We start from the raw sequence: 15,941 nt of genomic DNA, 5'->3' as shown, positions 1-15,941 counted from the left end.
ATGTACATATTATGCCCCGGGAAAAACTGTCGGTTGTTGTCTCCACCTTCATCACCACCTGCACCACCGGCTCCAGCTACAGCTGCCATTTCTGCAACAAAAACAGTCTAAGTTAGAGAATCGTCAAGTCAAATCACAAGTTCGCCTGTTACCATGAGCGAAGTTATGATTTATTCTGTATAGGCGAAGTTAGGGGTGGGGCGAAGTTGGTAATAACTTCGCCTGATAAATGTAAATTAAAAATAAGTTAAAAGGGCCAGGCGAAGTTAATGATAACTTCGCCTAACCACAACTTCGCCTCATATACTGTTAAACAATTAAATATCAGGCGAAGTTAACCCTTAGGCGAAGTTAAGGTTAACTTCGCCTAAACTGTAACTTCGCCTGAATCTGAAGCGGCAACAGTATAGACGGCCAAACGAGGTGAAATTGGATAATTTGATGATTGTGGACTCTACAAAACATGTTTTTGAGGAGATCACGACGATCAAGTTGATTACGACCACGTGAAAATAAGTTTGAAAAGCGGGTGTTGAGGGTTTGAATGAACGGGGTCACGAATCGGATCAAAACAATCTTTGATTAACGCCATTGACATAGATTATAAGTTAGGACAACACTACACACCTTAAGACGGATTGAAATTGATTAATATGAAGGTTTGATTCACAAGATAACTTCGCCGAGGATTAACAGTTGATAAGTTCGCTGGTTTATGAAAAGTAAAAGTAAAAAGAGTTTGACTATAAGACTTCTTTATATACCTTCGATATTATACAGGCGAAGTTAGGGTTAACTTCACTTACCCCTTAACTTCGCATGTTTAATAAGTTCGCCTATAATTTCACAACTTCGCTTATATTAAAAGTTACACAACAAGCCCTTATAAATTGAACATTTTGCCATTAACTTTTAAAACCTCCTTTAAAGCGTTAAAATAAATATGATCAACGACCAAGTAACCAGGTATTAAACCATAATACGACATAAGTAAAATCAAAGTTTGAGATAGAATACACGGGATCAAATTTCAGTCTGACAGGGACTTACATGTTTTAGAAAAGATCCGAACAGGAATCATACTAATTAAGTGACTGTCACTTAGATCCATGTTCAGCTGTATTATGACATAAAGAAACAGGTTGTAAGCAGGTAAACAACTTAGCATGGTTTTCATCGTTTCTGTGATACGGATTAGGTTCAATTAAGTTCAAAATATAAATGGACAACACATCAGAGAATGTGATGTCTCCTATCTATTCTCAAAGCGTATTTGGCTTTCCCCAAGTCACCCCGAGTTGACCTCGACCCGTAGTGTCTGATTAAGCTGTAAATACATCTCGATATTCATCTCGTTCTCGGTCTTGCCTTTTGATTGATAAGTATAACATAATAGACTTCAGAAGGCTTAAATAATAATAATAATTTTTTTAATTTTAATTTTTTTTTAAACATTTCCATAGCCGTAAACAGTAGACTACTGCAAGTCCCGAATCTGGATCACTGCAGTTTCTTGACACACTATCTTCTCGGGAATCAGAACACTCACGGGCTCGTGTATGACTGGGTAATCGATTTTCTGCCTATCATTCGGAAAGATATATATGAAGACATGCACAACTCTTAATGAGTTTCCACTTAAAATCGAGGAGAGTTAGTTAGTATCACTTCTACTTTTACGCACCATAAAAAGCTACCATGACATACAATGACTGTTCTAAAGTCTTTTAGGCCTAATAACTTCACTAGTTAAGTATACAGAATTAGTTTATCTATCACTTTCCAAGGTTGGATCAATTTTCTTTTAAACATAGTAAAGAAACTTCTTACGAAGTAGTAGACTTGAAAAATTATTTCATCTCCCTTAAAAGTATTTTAAATTCTATCGCCCCGCTCAAGTCAAAGTCTTCAGGTAAACGGCTATCCTGAAGATCCAATGGATTAGCCGGACCGACCACATACGAGTATGTGTCCTTCTAACTAAGTATGAACGACTAATTTTCAGCGAAAGAATAAAAACACATCATAAACCGCCCCGGTCACTTTCAGTCATCTGGTTAATGGCTATCCTCATACTCTACAGGTAGAAATGAGGACCAAACATATCCGAAGATATGTCCTTCAAACTGAAGCAACCGACATAATTCTAAGCGATAGTGACGTTTTTTTTTTAAGTAAAAACGAAAAACACGGTTACTCGGGATTGATCATCCCATTTAGCTCAACAAGGTTTTGAAAACGAGTTTTGTCAAACGCTTTAGTAAACAAATCAGCGAAATTAGCTAACGAATCAACCTTTTCGAGTACTATCAATTTCTTCTCAGCACAATCCCGTATAAAATGATGACGGATGTCAATGTGTTTAGTTTTGCTACGCTTTACGGGATTGTTAGTTACTGAGATAGCAGCAGTGTTATCTATGCAAATAGGAGTATGAGTGAAATTCAGACCGTAATCGCGCAATTGCTGTTGTATCCAAAGAACCTGGGAGCAGCAGTTCGATGCTGCCATGTATTATGCTTCACATGTAGAAATGGCGACTGAGGTCTGCTTCTTGCACTGCCATGACACTAATCTGCCTCCAAGAAACTGACATCCACCAATTGTCGACTTCCGATTCTAATTGCATCCTCCATAATCAGAATCCGTGTAGGCGACTAACTCCAAGTCTCCCCCTTTCGTGTACCACAACCCTAGCTTAGGCTTGCCTTTGAGATAACGCAATATCCTCTTCACACCTTTCATGTGAGATTCCTTTGGGTTTGCCTGAAAACTAGCACAAAGACAAACTACAAACATAATATCAGGTCTAGATGCAGTTAAATGCATTAAAGAACCTATTATTGCCCGATATTGGGTGGGGTCCACGTCTGCATCACTGTCTGAATCAGCACCCAATTTATGGTTGACGCAAACTGGAGTATCAAATGGAGTGCTGTCCTCCATCTTGAAGCGTTTGAGAACGTCTTGGACATATTTAGTCTGATGAATGAACATCTCATCTTTCTTCTGATCAACCTGAAATCCTAAAAAGAAGGTTAGTTCACCCATAGCACTCATTTCAAACCTCTTTTTCATGACGGCTTCAAACTCCTGACACATGGCGACTTTTGACGCAGCAAAGATGATATCGTCCACGTAGACTTGAACCAGAAGAAGGTCTCTTCTGTAACACCCCGACCAAAGGCGGATTATACATCGGGGTGCCACATATTGTTTCATTACTCGTGACACTATTTGGTGTCAATATTTAATAAATATATTCATTCACGCAAGCGCAACGTATACATAAGATATAAATAAACCAACTTAAATCAATATATTATAAATCAAAATATTCGAACAGCAAAAACTTGTCTTGATACATTTTAATCTAGGTCCAAAATAAAGAACTTCCTACGTGTCCTTAAGCTCCCAAAACGGCTACTGCAAACCTGAACATGTGTTAAAATAAACGTCAAACACTTTCGTGTTGGTGAGAAATCAAGTTTAATACAATACATAGATAACAATAAATCTGCGCGCAACATGTGTATGTCTGGTTTTCAACAAGGGTGTAATCTGATCGGGACCAACTCTAAGAGACAAGACTGCCAGTGCTCACAATTGAGCTCACAAACAAGACTAACTGTGCAAGTGTAACAAAAGAGAAAATCATAAACGATAGTTCTCCCGTGTTCATCTAATGGTACCATGAAAACTGCGGAATAGACCGTCAATACGGTTAATGATCCACACATACAAATAAACAGCCAAGTCTACGTCCTCAACACATGGGATACTGCGCGACTAAAGTTCATAAACAGTTTAAGACTCAAGTTTTGTATGAACACATGAACATCCCAAAGCATTTAAAATAAAAAGGGATTAGATACGAGATAACTCACTTGATAAACGATGCGGTGTAAGATAAAGCAAGAATCAACTTTAAACAAGCACAAGTTAACCTATAATTAAAGATTATTGTTTTAAATGATCTGTTTTAAGTCTTGATAATAAGTTAGCATAATTAATAAGTAACTTAAACATTATTATCATATATATATATTACCGGAAAGACAAGGCAGAACGGAGAGGAAGACGGAGGCAGAGAGGAGGCGGCAGAGAGAGCAAGGAAAACAGGAGAGATTAAGTGTTTTGTGTGTGAAGTGTTAGGAAAATATTATTATTATTTATAGGAAAACCCTAGGAGACATAAATCCAGAAAAGGTTCCAAGACAAACAGAACAAGACAAAACAAAAGATAGCAAAAGATATCAAAAGATATGGCAGCTGCAGGGGGCAAGATAAAGCTGTCAGCGAACAGTAAAAAGGCATGGGCAGGTCAGATAAAGGTACTGGTCAAGCATGGCAAAAGCAGATCTCAAAAGATAATGTCAGTCACTTTATCTACCAACCAATGGGGTTGGTACGCATGCAGCGCCGAAAGTAACTATTCAGACATTAGATAGGTTAGGTCAACAGCACAGAAGATAAGACAACACAAAGCATACAGGCTGGAATAAACAGAAGATACAAGGGTTAAGCGCGGGAAGGCTGAGTGCGCGAGCGCGAAGGCTGGCACAACAATCCTTAGCGCACTGCGGGAAGAATCACAAATCCTTCGCGTGCTGCGTGAAGAACAAGAATTCTAAGCGCATCGCGGGAAGAACATACATTCTTAGCGCATTGCGGGAAGAACATACATTCTTAGCGCGCTGCGAGAAGAGTTCTCTCCACGCATCGCAGGAACAAGATGTCTTCACGCAGGCTTCCATGTAAGGAGTCTGGCGCGTGGAGCTGCAGACATCCTTAAGCGGGAGGAACCAAAGGACAAGCAAAGAGTTAGAAGAAAAAGAGGAAACAAGGCTTAAGGGCGGGACAGCGACAAGAGGGAACAGAAGGCGGAAAGAGAGAAGAGGGATGGGACGGCGGAAAGAAAGAGAGAGAGAGGCGGGAAGGAAAATATATATATATTATTATTAAAAGTAAAATATAAGTATAAATAAATATTAAATCATAAAAGAAAGAGATCGGGTCAGAGAAACGGGTACCTGGGTCGGGTCGGATCGGGCAGATGTCACATCTTCCTTTTCTCTTCACGAACAGTGTGCTATCGATCTTTCCCCTTTCAAACTCATTCTCAATCAAGTAATCGGATAGAGTTGCATACCAGGCACGAGGGGCCTGATGTAGCCCATATAGCGCTTTACTTAGCTTGTACACGTGATCAGGAAAGTCTGGGTCAGGAAAACCCGGAGGCTGCTCAACGTACACAACCTCATCGACTTTACCGTTAAGAAATGCACTTTTCACGTCTAATTGGAACACCTTCATCTCCTTGTGTGCAGCAAATGCCAAAAACAGTCGAATCGCTTCCAATCTTGCCACGGGCGCAAACACTTCATTGTAGTCGATCCCCTCTTGCTGATTAAAACCTTTTACAACCAGCCTTGCCTTGTTCCTTATGATTATTCCTTTCTCATCTCTCTTACATTTGAAAACCCATTTGGTGCCAATCGCATGCACATTCTTCGGTTTTGCAACCAAATTCCATACCTCCATCTTCTTGAACTGGGCTAACTCTTCTTGCATGGCTTCGACCCACGAGCTGTCCTTGAGAGCCATTTGATAGTTCTTTGGTTCAATCTGGCTGATGAAGCAGGTGTACAAGCATTCGTTAATGATGCCTGTATCTTTAATGCTTGTGTAAACACAAGTGTGCTCATTCAAGCTTCGTCTTGTTTGTACACCGTCGAACAGATCATCTATCACGTTCTCCAAAGGGTGATTTTTGTGAACACTCGTAGTCGGAACCGAACTGACTTGCAGATTGTCTTCCAGGTTCGAAGATAGTTCATCAATGGGTGATTGTTGTTGAGAGTGAAAAGGATTGAAGAATTCCTCTTCTGTAGAGGCAGCAGGGGTATCAACAGCATTTGACGAGGAAGGTTGACATTCATCGTACTGCGGTCGTTGCACAACACTTTCTTCCTCATCATAAAGAATCTTCGTAGCTATTCTCTCATCAACTTCTGCACAATCCAAGTAAGGCAAATTAAAAGATTTAAAAAGCTTATCATAGTCGAAAGCCCCAGCGGGTCCCGTGCTTGGTTTTGGTGATTTGTAACTTGTGATGTCAGTGTTACACACCACCTCAACCTTGCTGGTCGATAGATTAAAGACTCGTCTGTTGGGTGTCCCAACAACATATCCGACTAAAATACCTTCGTCGGCTATCTCACCAAATTTTGAGTTCGTCTTTAATATCGAACACGGGGACCCGAATGGTTCGAGACCATTCAAGTTAGGCTTTCTACCATGCATAAGTTCATAACATGTTTTATTCAATCTTTTAACAGTTAAAACTCGATTAAGGATATAACAGGCTGTTGCAACAGCTTTAGCCCAGAACACCACAGGAAGTTTAGAATCAGCCAGCATGGTTCTGGCTCCTTCAATTAGCATTCTGTTCTTCCTCTCAGCCACCCCATTTTGTTGCGGAGTATACGGAGCGCTGTACTGGTGGTCTATCCCTTTCTGTAAGCAGAATATCTCCATCTGATAGTTTTTGAACTCTGTCCCATTGTCACTCCTGATGTATTTAACCTTTCTCCCCATAATATTCTCAACCTTGGTAATCAAGTTAATTACCAACTAAACCGTTTCATCCTTTGTCTTCAGGAAATATACCCAAGAATATCGAGAGAAATCATCAGTTATCACCAAGCAGTATGATGTTCCACCTAGGTTTTTTACATTCACGGGACCGAAGAGATCCTTGTGAAGTAGGTCTAGGGTACTGACTATTGAATTAACCTTCTTTGTGTGATGAGATTTCTTGTGTTGCTTTCCCTTCTTGCACGATAGACATTGGTCTTCAAGGTTGAAAATTTTCAAGGGAACACCCAGCACCAGCCCATTCTTGACAATGTAGTTCATTTTTCGAAGATGTATATGCCCCATTCTTCGATGCCATAACTCGGACTCCGATTCAGTTGCTTTTGACAGAAGACATGATTCTTTTGTTGCCATCTCAGTCGACCTCATGTCCATAACATGTGTATTCATTTCCCTTGGAGCCTTCATTACTATCCATGCCTCTGGTATCTTGAAACCAGGATACAGTACAATCGCTTCATTTTTGGTAAAGTGCACAGTGTAATCTTTGTCACAAATCTGAGACACACTCAGCAAATTATGCTTCAGCTCTTCAACGAAATTCACCTTTTCTAACTTCATTTTACCATTAGTCACCGTCCCAATTCCAGTAATTCTACCACCACTCTCTCCAGCAAAACTTACTCTACCTCCCTGAACAGGTTTCCATTCGTGTAACAAATTCTTGTTACCAGTCATGTGCCGGGAACAACCGCTATCCACAACCCATAGATTGTTTGCAGCCCTGTTCAACTGTTCCTGCACGATTAAAGTAAAGGATTAAAATCTGGGGACCCAAGACCTATTGGTCTTGGGTCGATTAAATCTGTTAAAAGGCATCCCATACTTTGGCTGTCCAAAGTTAGTATTAGAATGATTTCTGTAAGTCCTAAAAGGATACCTTCTTGTAGATTGACTATGAGGCTATCCAAACCTTCGTGAATTAAATGAATTATAACTAATGATTTGGTTGTTAACAGGAAAAAACTGAGATCGATTTCTTTGAAAACCTGGATTAGTCCAATATCTGAACTTTGATGAGTTTGCATTCTTACCATTATAGTAATTACTGTTAGCTCTATTCTCAGTTTTTGAAGGCCTCATACCTCTGAATCTCTGATTCAGAGGGCAATCAGCAATCAGGTGTCCTATTTGATTGCATCTGAAACAACTCCTGTGTTCAACTTTCGTCTCAACAGTTGTTTTAGATGTTGAGGTTGCATTACTGCCCGTTTGTCTAACATATGGTGGGACATACGGGTTTAGTGGAGAATTCTTTTCAGTTGGTTTATGTTCCTCTCCACGTTTTAGTAACACTGCCTCTTCTTTTGTCTCACTAGACTCGGATGTCTTGTCCGAATTTGATGAGACAGAACTAGGAACAGAAATCTTAACATTCGAAACATGCTTAGTCGTTTCGTTTTTACTAACTTCTGGATCTTTAATCGTAACCTTAACAGGAACTGTCTGACCAATTTCAACATCAACAGATTTCTGATTACTGGGATCATAAGTATAGTTATGATTATAAGGTGGTGGAACTTCAGAATATCCAATTCCTCCCCTTTTAACTGGGGAACGTTGATCACTTACGAGGTGATCAAGTATTGCAGAGGAATTTCTAAATTGCTCAAGCTTTCTGTTTAGTTCCACCACTTTCACCTGGTAATCAGCTATCTGTTTATCCCTTTCAACAATTAGTTTGGTTTTCTCTTCTAACACTTCATAGCTAAGATCAATTACTTGTATTTTTTCAGCTAGACTGGCTTTAAGACTTCTGATATCTTTTTCACTAGCTTTTATTTTTACCGAGTAACTGTTTTCTCTAGTTTTAGTGCAATGATGATCTTCTTTTAATGTTTTAAATTGAGCATCCAAACTAACAAACTGATAAGTTATTGTTTTCAATTGTTCAGACAGATTTTCACATTTCGTACAAGGGAGTTTAGAACTTACCTCAGAAAGCTGATCGTTCACTTCCGCCATGTAAGCTTGATTTTCTCCAGTCACTTTCTCACTTCCTGCAGTTTCGATGTTTACCAAATTTGCCTGTTCGAAGTCTTCCTCAACTTGTAGATTCCAGTTATACCCACTACTGTGTCTAGATACCATAGCCTTATTTTCACTACCACCACCACTCTGTTGTGTAGACCTGTTTTGACTGCGTTCTACTCTGTCATTTGTGCATTCTTTAGCAAAGTGGCCATTCTGTTGACAGTTATAACACCGGACTTTTGACTTATCAAAACCTGGTCTTTCACCAACGAATTTTCTACCAGTCTTCTTCATAAACCTTTTAACTCTTCTTACAATCATTGCCATCTACCACTGCAGATCCATCTCTTCTAGATCATCAGCATCAATCTGATCATAGTCTTCATCCAAAGTTGCGGGATCGACTATTTTACCTTTGATGTAGTTTTCATAAGAAGCAATGAAAGATGCATAGAGAGCAAACTGTTGTTCAGCAGATTTAACACTCATGGGCATCTGAGAGTATTTGTTGTTCGGAACACTTGAGGAAAAACTACCCTTTGTTGCTTGAGGTTTAGAAGTATTTGTTCCACCAGCCACGAAACACACATCACCATCCATGTTGAGAGTTACATGACCTTCATGAGTTGAGTTAGCGCTCGAGTCTCCCTTTGAGTAGTAAGCAGATGATTCTGACTTTGGACTTGAACTTGAATTAACTTTCGCACCATACATTCCCGGATCCTAAACCTGATCAGTTGGTGTCTCTTTTCGAACCATGTTAAGTTCAAAAGTTCGTAGTTTATTGACTGCTGTTTCCAAGTCAATGTTGGCAAACTCTTTATCTTCTCTCATCAAGACAGTGTACATTTCCCATTTCGGTGGGAGAGCATCAAGAAGTTTTTCTACGATCTCCTCTTCTTTGTAAACAATGGAATAATTGCTGAGTTCGGTCATCAGGTGATAATATCTTGTGATGATATCATCAAGTGACTCATTCTTCAAATGTTTGAACACCGAGAATTGGGTTTTGAGTAGCTTAATCTTGGATGCACGTATCCCCACATTACCTTCATATCGGTTTTCAAGCACTTCCCATAGCTCTCTGGCGGTTTTATATTTCCTGAAGGTGTGAAGAATCTCTTGTGGAAGAGCCATTGTTATCGCAGCATGAGCTTTGCTTTCAGCCTCATACATCTTCTTTTCTTCCTCTTCCATCTTGTTGTACTTCTTAATTTGTTCGCGACCCTCATATAAGGCCGTTGGTAGGATGTATCCATCTTGAATGCATACCCACATCTTAGCATCTTGATATTTAACATATTGTTCAAACCGATCCTTCCAAGCCACGAAATCGGTACCCTTTAGCATTTTTGGGGCCTTAGTTGCAGAGCCGGCCTCAACTTCCATTTTCACCAGTTCCGTAATGTTTATTGAAGTCATCGCTGAAAAAAAAAATACGAACAAACACTCAAAGAAACCCAAAATTAATTAATTTTTTATTCTGAACAGTACTGTAAGCGAAGTTAATGATAACTTCGCTTAAGTCTTAACTTCGCTGGATTACACAACTTCGCTGAAATTCTTAACTTCGCTTCTTCTCAACTTCGCCTGATTAGGCGAGGTTGTAGATAACTTCGCTTAAGTTAAGCGAACTTGTGAGGTAGGCGAAGTTGTTAATAACTTCGCTTAAACTTATATCTTCGCCTAAACCCTACAAACAGTGGCGGCAACTTCGCCTGATGAACACAACGATTTAGCAGGTTTGATTTAGACGTATTGCGAGGTATGTGAAGGTGTAATGGGTTGTTTTTGATGGTGGGAGAAGGGTAGGACACGAAAACTCGGTATATTAACGTAAACTCGTCCCGCGAATAGTCGAACGGAACGATTTCTACACCCGTGTGATAATCCCGAACCACACAATCACGAGCAAATGCTCTGATACCAATTGTAGGTTCCCAGCCGGATCTACACGGAAATATCTCGTTCTACGTAGGTGCGGAATCCCTACGTAAGACGATACGAGTGTAGAATCGATATACGTTAAACACAAGCGAACACACGTTACAATAAACAAAGAACACGTTGTATTGCAACTAATAACACGTGATATGTCAATCACCGATTACATGTACTCAATCATTAGTTACAAAACAAGCCGCAGCTAAGCTTTTATGGTTATCGACAACTTCGCCTAACATGTTAGGCGAAGTTGTTGATAACTTCGTCTGTTCCACAAGTTCGCTTATAAGAGGCGAACTTGTGAAACAAGTTAACAAAACATTAATACAAATCCAACTAACACAATTACAGACACTAGATACTGAACTACTGACATCATGCATCAACAATACTTAACCTCTTAACCTTCTTTCATACACATATAAGTGCATATACTTTCATTCTTACCTTCATACTTTCTTTACATACATAATCATACGTTTTAAAGAGCCTTTCACCCTATAACCTCATAGATATTATAAGGGTCTGGTCCCTAACATCACAGATATTATAAGGGTCTGGTCCCTAACATCACAAATATTATTAGAGTCTGGTCCCTAACATCACAGATATTATTAGGGTCTGGTCCCTAACATCACAGATATTATAAGGGTCTGGTCCCTAACATCACAGATATTATAAGGGTCTGGTCCCTAACATCATAACATACATACATTATGCATACATCATATATTCATACATACATCATATCTTTCATCATACTTATTAATCATATCTTAACTACCCCCTGACGGTACATGCAATATCCGAATATCGTTCACGCACCGTCAAACAATCGTCATACATAAATCATACAAGGCATACACTTACCACTTAAGATAAGTGTATTAACTATCACATCGAGTATGCACACAGCCCCGAAAACATAACAAGGAAGTGGGGCTAGAAACTCACCTGAATCCTGTTACGCTCTCCGTTAATCGTTATTCCCTTCTTGAGCTGTGCACGGCTAACTGTATAATATTTACATATATCATTTAACTACTACTACTCATGTTGTATTTCTATCTTTATATAACCCACAACGAACGGGGGTCCGGGGGCAGCGCCCCTGGCAGCGAGGTTCTAGGGGCGGCAGCCCCTAGCAGGGTCCAAGGGGCAGAGCCCCTGGCTGTGGGTCGAGCTGCCAGGTCAGCTTGGAAAAATTTTATTTCCATTAACTGTCTTAACACATTTTTCATTAGGTTTTTAATTTATTTTCTAATTTGCTAACTCCAGCGAACTTATCATTAAGCGAACTTAACAATAAGCGAACTTAACATTAAGCGAACTTACTGTAGGCGAACTTAGTGTTAAGCGAACTTAACATTAAGCGAACTTACTGTAAGCGAACTTAGTGTTAAGCGAACTTAACATTAAGCGAAGTTAAGCATTAAGCGAACTTATCACCAGGCGAAGTTAAGGCTCGGCGAACTTAGCTTTAGGCGAACTTGCTTGCAAGCGAAGTTAAGCTTGCAGGCAAAGTTAAGCTTGCAGGCGAAGTTAAGCTTTGCAGGCGAAGTTATTCAGTTCAGCTACGGGTTTGGTTTTTTATCAAGCATTTTGGCGATTTTAATACCCTTGTTATGGTTCGACATCACCCACTAACGTTCCCTAACCATTTTCGTTCGTATATATATCCCGTATATACTATAAAGCTTGGACCTTTAAGCTTAAGGACGTTCAATACAAGATCTACGGTTTATCTTAAACGAACCGTACATGTTTATGGGTTTATTAGGTTCGTCCTAGCATCAAGTTCGCTACTTTACGCTTCGTTTAGATCCGATCTATTATCGTTTCAAGTTACAAGGCTAAACGTTCAATAAAACGTAAACTTTAAAGGTCAAGAACATACCTTTTGTGCTTGTTCGATCTTGGTTAGCTTGTTTGGGAACTCTAGATCTCGTGTAATAAAGATCTAATACCAACTAACGTTTAATCTCTCTCGGATTTTGCTCGTTTCTCTCTCTCGGCCGCCGGCCGTATGTGGTGGTGTATGTGTGTGTTTTGAATGTATAGTATATAAGATGGAAATGAATGATGGTTTAGCGTTTAAGGGTGCTTTAAGGAGGTATTTATACCCCTTAAGGCTCGTGGACCTAAGGCCCATTACCCTTAATCCATCTTAATTAAATCCAAGTTCATGATCTTTTCCATATTAGACGTTAGTTAATATTATTAAACGCATGACAATTTAACGCAACTTTCTTTATTTATTAGAATATTTAGGATGTTACAAATTATTGTTATTATTGGTGTTTTAAAAGTACTTTTTCAAAATCCTGGAGAGGAAGATGCATCTTGGCTTGACTTGTTAGATATATTTGGTCATATGGGATTTCCCATTTTCTCCCCAATCGAGATATTCGCCCACGAAAGATTCATTTCATCATCAAAAATTTGGAGCGTGAAGCGCACTTATAAATTAAAAAACAAATTACAAAAAAACGGGTTGGGGTGGGGAGGTGGTGTTTGAACCAGCAACCTCTCATTCCGAAAAAATCGTTTTTAACCAGCTGGTCTATCAACGAAGTGTGAGATATATTGTGATTTACAATTCAAATACCGAAAAGGAAAACATAGGAAACCAAAAATATCTCCTAATCTGCTATAGACAGTGACGGATTATGAGACTATTTTTTTAAACCCTAATCCGCCATTTTTTTCAAAGTTGGCGGGGAGATGGATTGGCGATGGTGGCATGGAAGATGGGGTGATGGTTGGGTAGAGAAGGATAAAATTTATATTTCACATCCTGCTCCACCCAACTACTAACCCATCTTCCATGCCACACCACCACCTCCCCCACCAATCACCACTGCCATCGAAGACCACAGCAAAAGAATCTGTCATCACCACCATCGTACTTACCCTTGCTACCAGATCTGAGGTCACCTTCTTACCCTACCACCGCCTTGCTATCATCACCATCTCCGGCCTACCCCGTGCTTCACTTTGCTTTTACGGTTAGTGCACCACTCACATCATCTCCAAACACACATCATCGCCATCATCATCTCTATTTTTTTGAATTTTGAAATTGGGGTTTCATTGGAAATTAGGTACAATGATGTTGGTTTCCTAATCAACTATTAGAAATCACGGATTAACTAGAATCCTTTTTTTTACTTTCTTATTATCCTATTTTTCGTAAGTATACGCCATATTAAAAAAAACATTTATAAATGCTTGCAAAGCTCTCTAAAAATACAAACACCAAGTTATCCACATCTTTATTAGTCGCCAGCTGTGACTGAACCAAGTAAATGTAAAAATTTCTATCCACTCCAATGCCTAGGGACACACCACAGATATTAAAGTGAGTAAAAGTCACGCCTTCATCTAGAAGAGTCACGCCCAGCAGCTAATGAAAGTGAAAACAACTTTATACAAGTTAAATTAAAAAAACTTAACACTGCTTAATCGTTAACACAAAACTAAACAATCCCAAACAAATAAATAGAATGAATCTAGCACCACTTTTATAAAACCTACCTGCAATAACTAAAACTATTTGCACAGCCATTTAGCATACTAGTACTTAACATTAACTGTATAAAAAAACTACATATCGTAACAAAATCAATTAAACAATCCATTAAAAGGATAAAAACTGCAAACACAAATTGTTACAAAAAAACAAAAGTAAAATGTTTCAGGCATCCAAGGAAGGAAAAAGCAGCATAAACTCTCAAGCCTGGCGAAGGCGAAAGTTCTTAGTCGGCCACTGCGAATGTCTCTGAGAAACAAGCCTTAGGATTATCATCATCAACAAATATTAATTAATAAAACCATTACAAAATCATACACAACATAAAACAAACAAAGGAGCCTCAGACATCCAAGGAAGGATAAAACAGCATAATCTCTCAAGCCCGGCGAAAGGCGAAAGATGTTAGGCGGCCACTGCGAATGTTTCTGAGAAACAAGCCTAAAAGTTTATCATCACCGGCCAACAAAAATATAAAACATTTGCTCTCAGACAAAGGCCAGGGTTTTCCACATGAGAAGCTTGATGTGTTAATGATCTAGAACTGAATATCAGCAAAAAGTAAGAAATCCAGTTTGCGATGGATTCAGAACTTTTATACTAAATCCAGTTAAGTTCATAACACATTGGCCAATCTTCGGTGTGGTTAAAGCAAAATCAATCTTCATTGAGCAAACAGTTGAAATATAAAACAATTGAACGAAAATAAAACAAAGGAAAAAAAAACGTTTAAAACGATAAAGAAAATGAGATCTGAAGATGTGTTTTTGGGTGATGAACAAGCGTGTAGGCGAAGAGGGTGATATAAAGAGGATGTGCTAGGGTTTTTCAAGAATGTAAAGAGTAAACGCCAGCCCATTAAGCCCAATCGACGATTTGGGTAAGGGTTTCTCTTGGCAAATTAAACGCTTTTTTTGTTGCGGCTGATATTCATTTGGACTTATACCTGAGTTCAGGTTTGTTTCACGCTTTTAATCTAAGGCTTGAGTTTGGCTTATTATGTTTATAAGTTTGGTTTCGGCTCATTAGTCATTTGTAAATTAAATAGTTTATAGACGTGTTGGACCAGGTCAAATTTGTTTATGTACCAGTTGCGTTACGATAGTGAGTCGACGCGAATTCAGCCAATATCAATTACGTCTGTTGCGGTATAAGCAACGTTGGTGAAACCTAAACGTTAAAACCAAAGAAATAAGTTCTTCAAATTAACTTACGTAACCGGAACTAAAACAAAAATGTCGGTAAAACCTGGTTGTTGGTAAAATCCGGAGCTTTGTCGTCCCCGGTGTTGCGGCGGTGAGTCTGTAAAACCGAGCATTGTCGGTCCCAAATGACGAGACAATATAAATAACTGTTTAATTATCAAATTAAAAAAACAAAAACAGACAATATAAATTATATTGCCCAATCAGAGCATGCCAAGTTGACCAATCGTGGTCCAGCGGCGTGAAACTTCTTATTTATTATATCTAAAATAATAGTTATGTATGTTTTTTATTATTTTTATATGTTTTAAGCAAAATTTTAAACGAGCCTAAGGTTGGATAGAGTTCAACAGGGTAATATAAAACTAATACAAATAAGTCTACAATATGTAAAACTTAAAAACACACAAGGCTCAAAGAGCGTAAACGAGTTTCACATAAAAGGCTTAAGCTTAGGCTTAATAACTAAACGAGCTTTATTTGAGGCTCAGACTCAGCTCGAGCTAAATAAATCTTAGCTTCTTTTGAGGTTTTTATCAATCTGAGCTCTAGTTATTTGTGAGTGGCTAAGCTCGTTTGCACTTTGCACCCCATTTACTAATTGTAAACGTTTTATATCAAATAAA

General features: G+C 38.9%; 2 non-coding genes across 2 annotated transcripts; both read right to left on the bottom strand.

Annotated features, from left to right (window-relative positions):
- Positions 1-14,271: 14,271 nt before the first annotated feature.
- Positions 14,272-14,394, bottom strand: LOC143569441 (small nucleolar RNA SNORD14). Its single transcript, XR_013141737.1, has one exon. It is a non-coding gene; the product is annotated as a small nucleolar RNA SNORD14 (small nucleolar RNA).
- Positions 14,395-14,449: 55 nt separating this feature from the next.
- On the bottom strand, positions 14,450-14,574 carry LOC143569440 (small nucleolar RNA SNORD14). Its single transcript, XR_013141736.1, has one exon. It is a non-coding gene; the product is annotated as a small nucleolar RNA SNORD14 (small nucleolar RNA).
- Positions 14,575-15,941: the final 1,367 nt, after the last annotated feature.

This window comes from Bidens hawaiensis, unplaced genomic scaffold (genome assembly GCF_021521415.1).
Source record: "Bidens hawaiensis isolate Kalapana, Puna unplaced genomic scaffold, B.hawaiensis_p1.1 tig00024480_1, whole genome shotgun sequence".
NCBI classification, from domain to species: domain Eukaryota; kingdom Viridiplantae; phylum Streptophyta; class Magnoliopsida; order Asterales; family Asteraceae; genus Bidens; species Bidens hawaiensis.
This window is presented reverse-complemented; position numbering and strand designations above follow the sequence as displayed.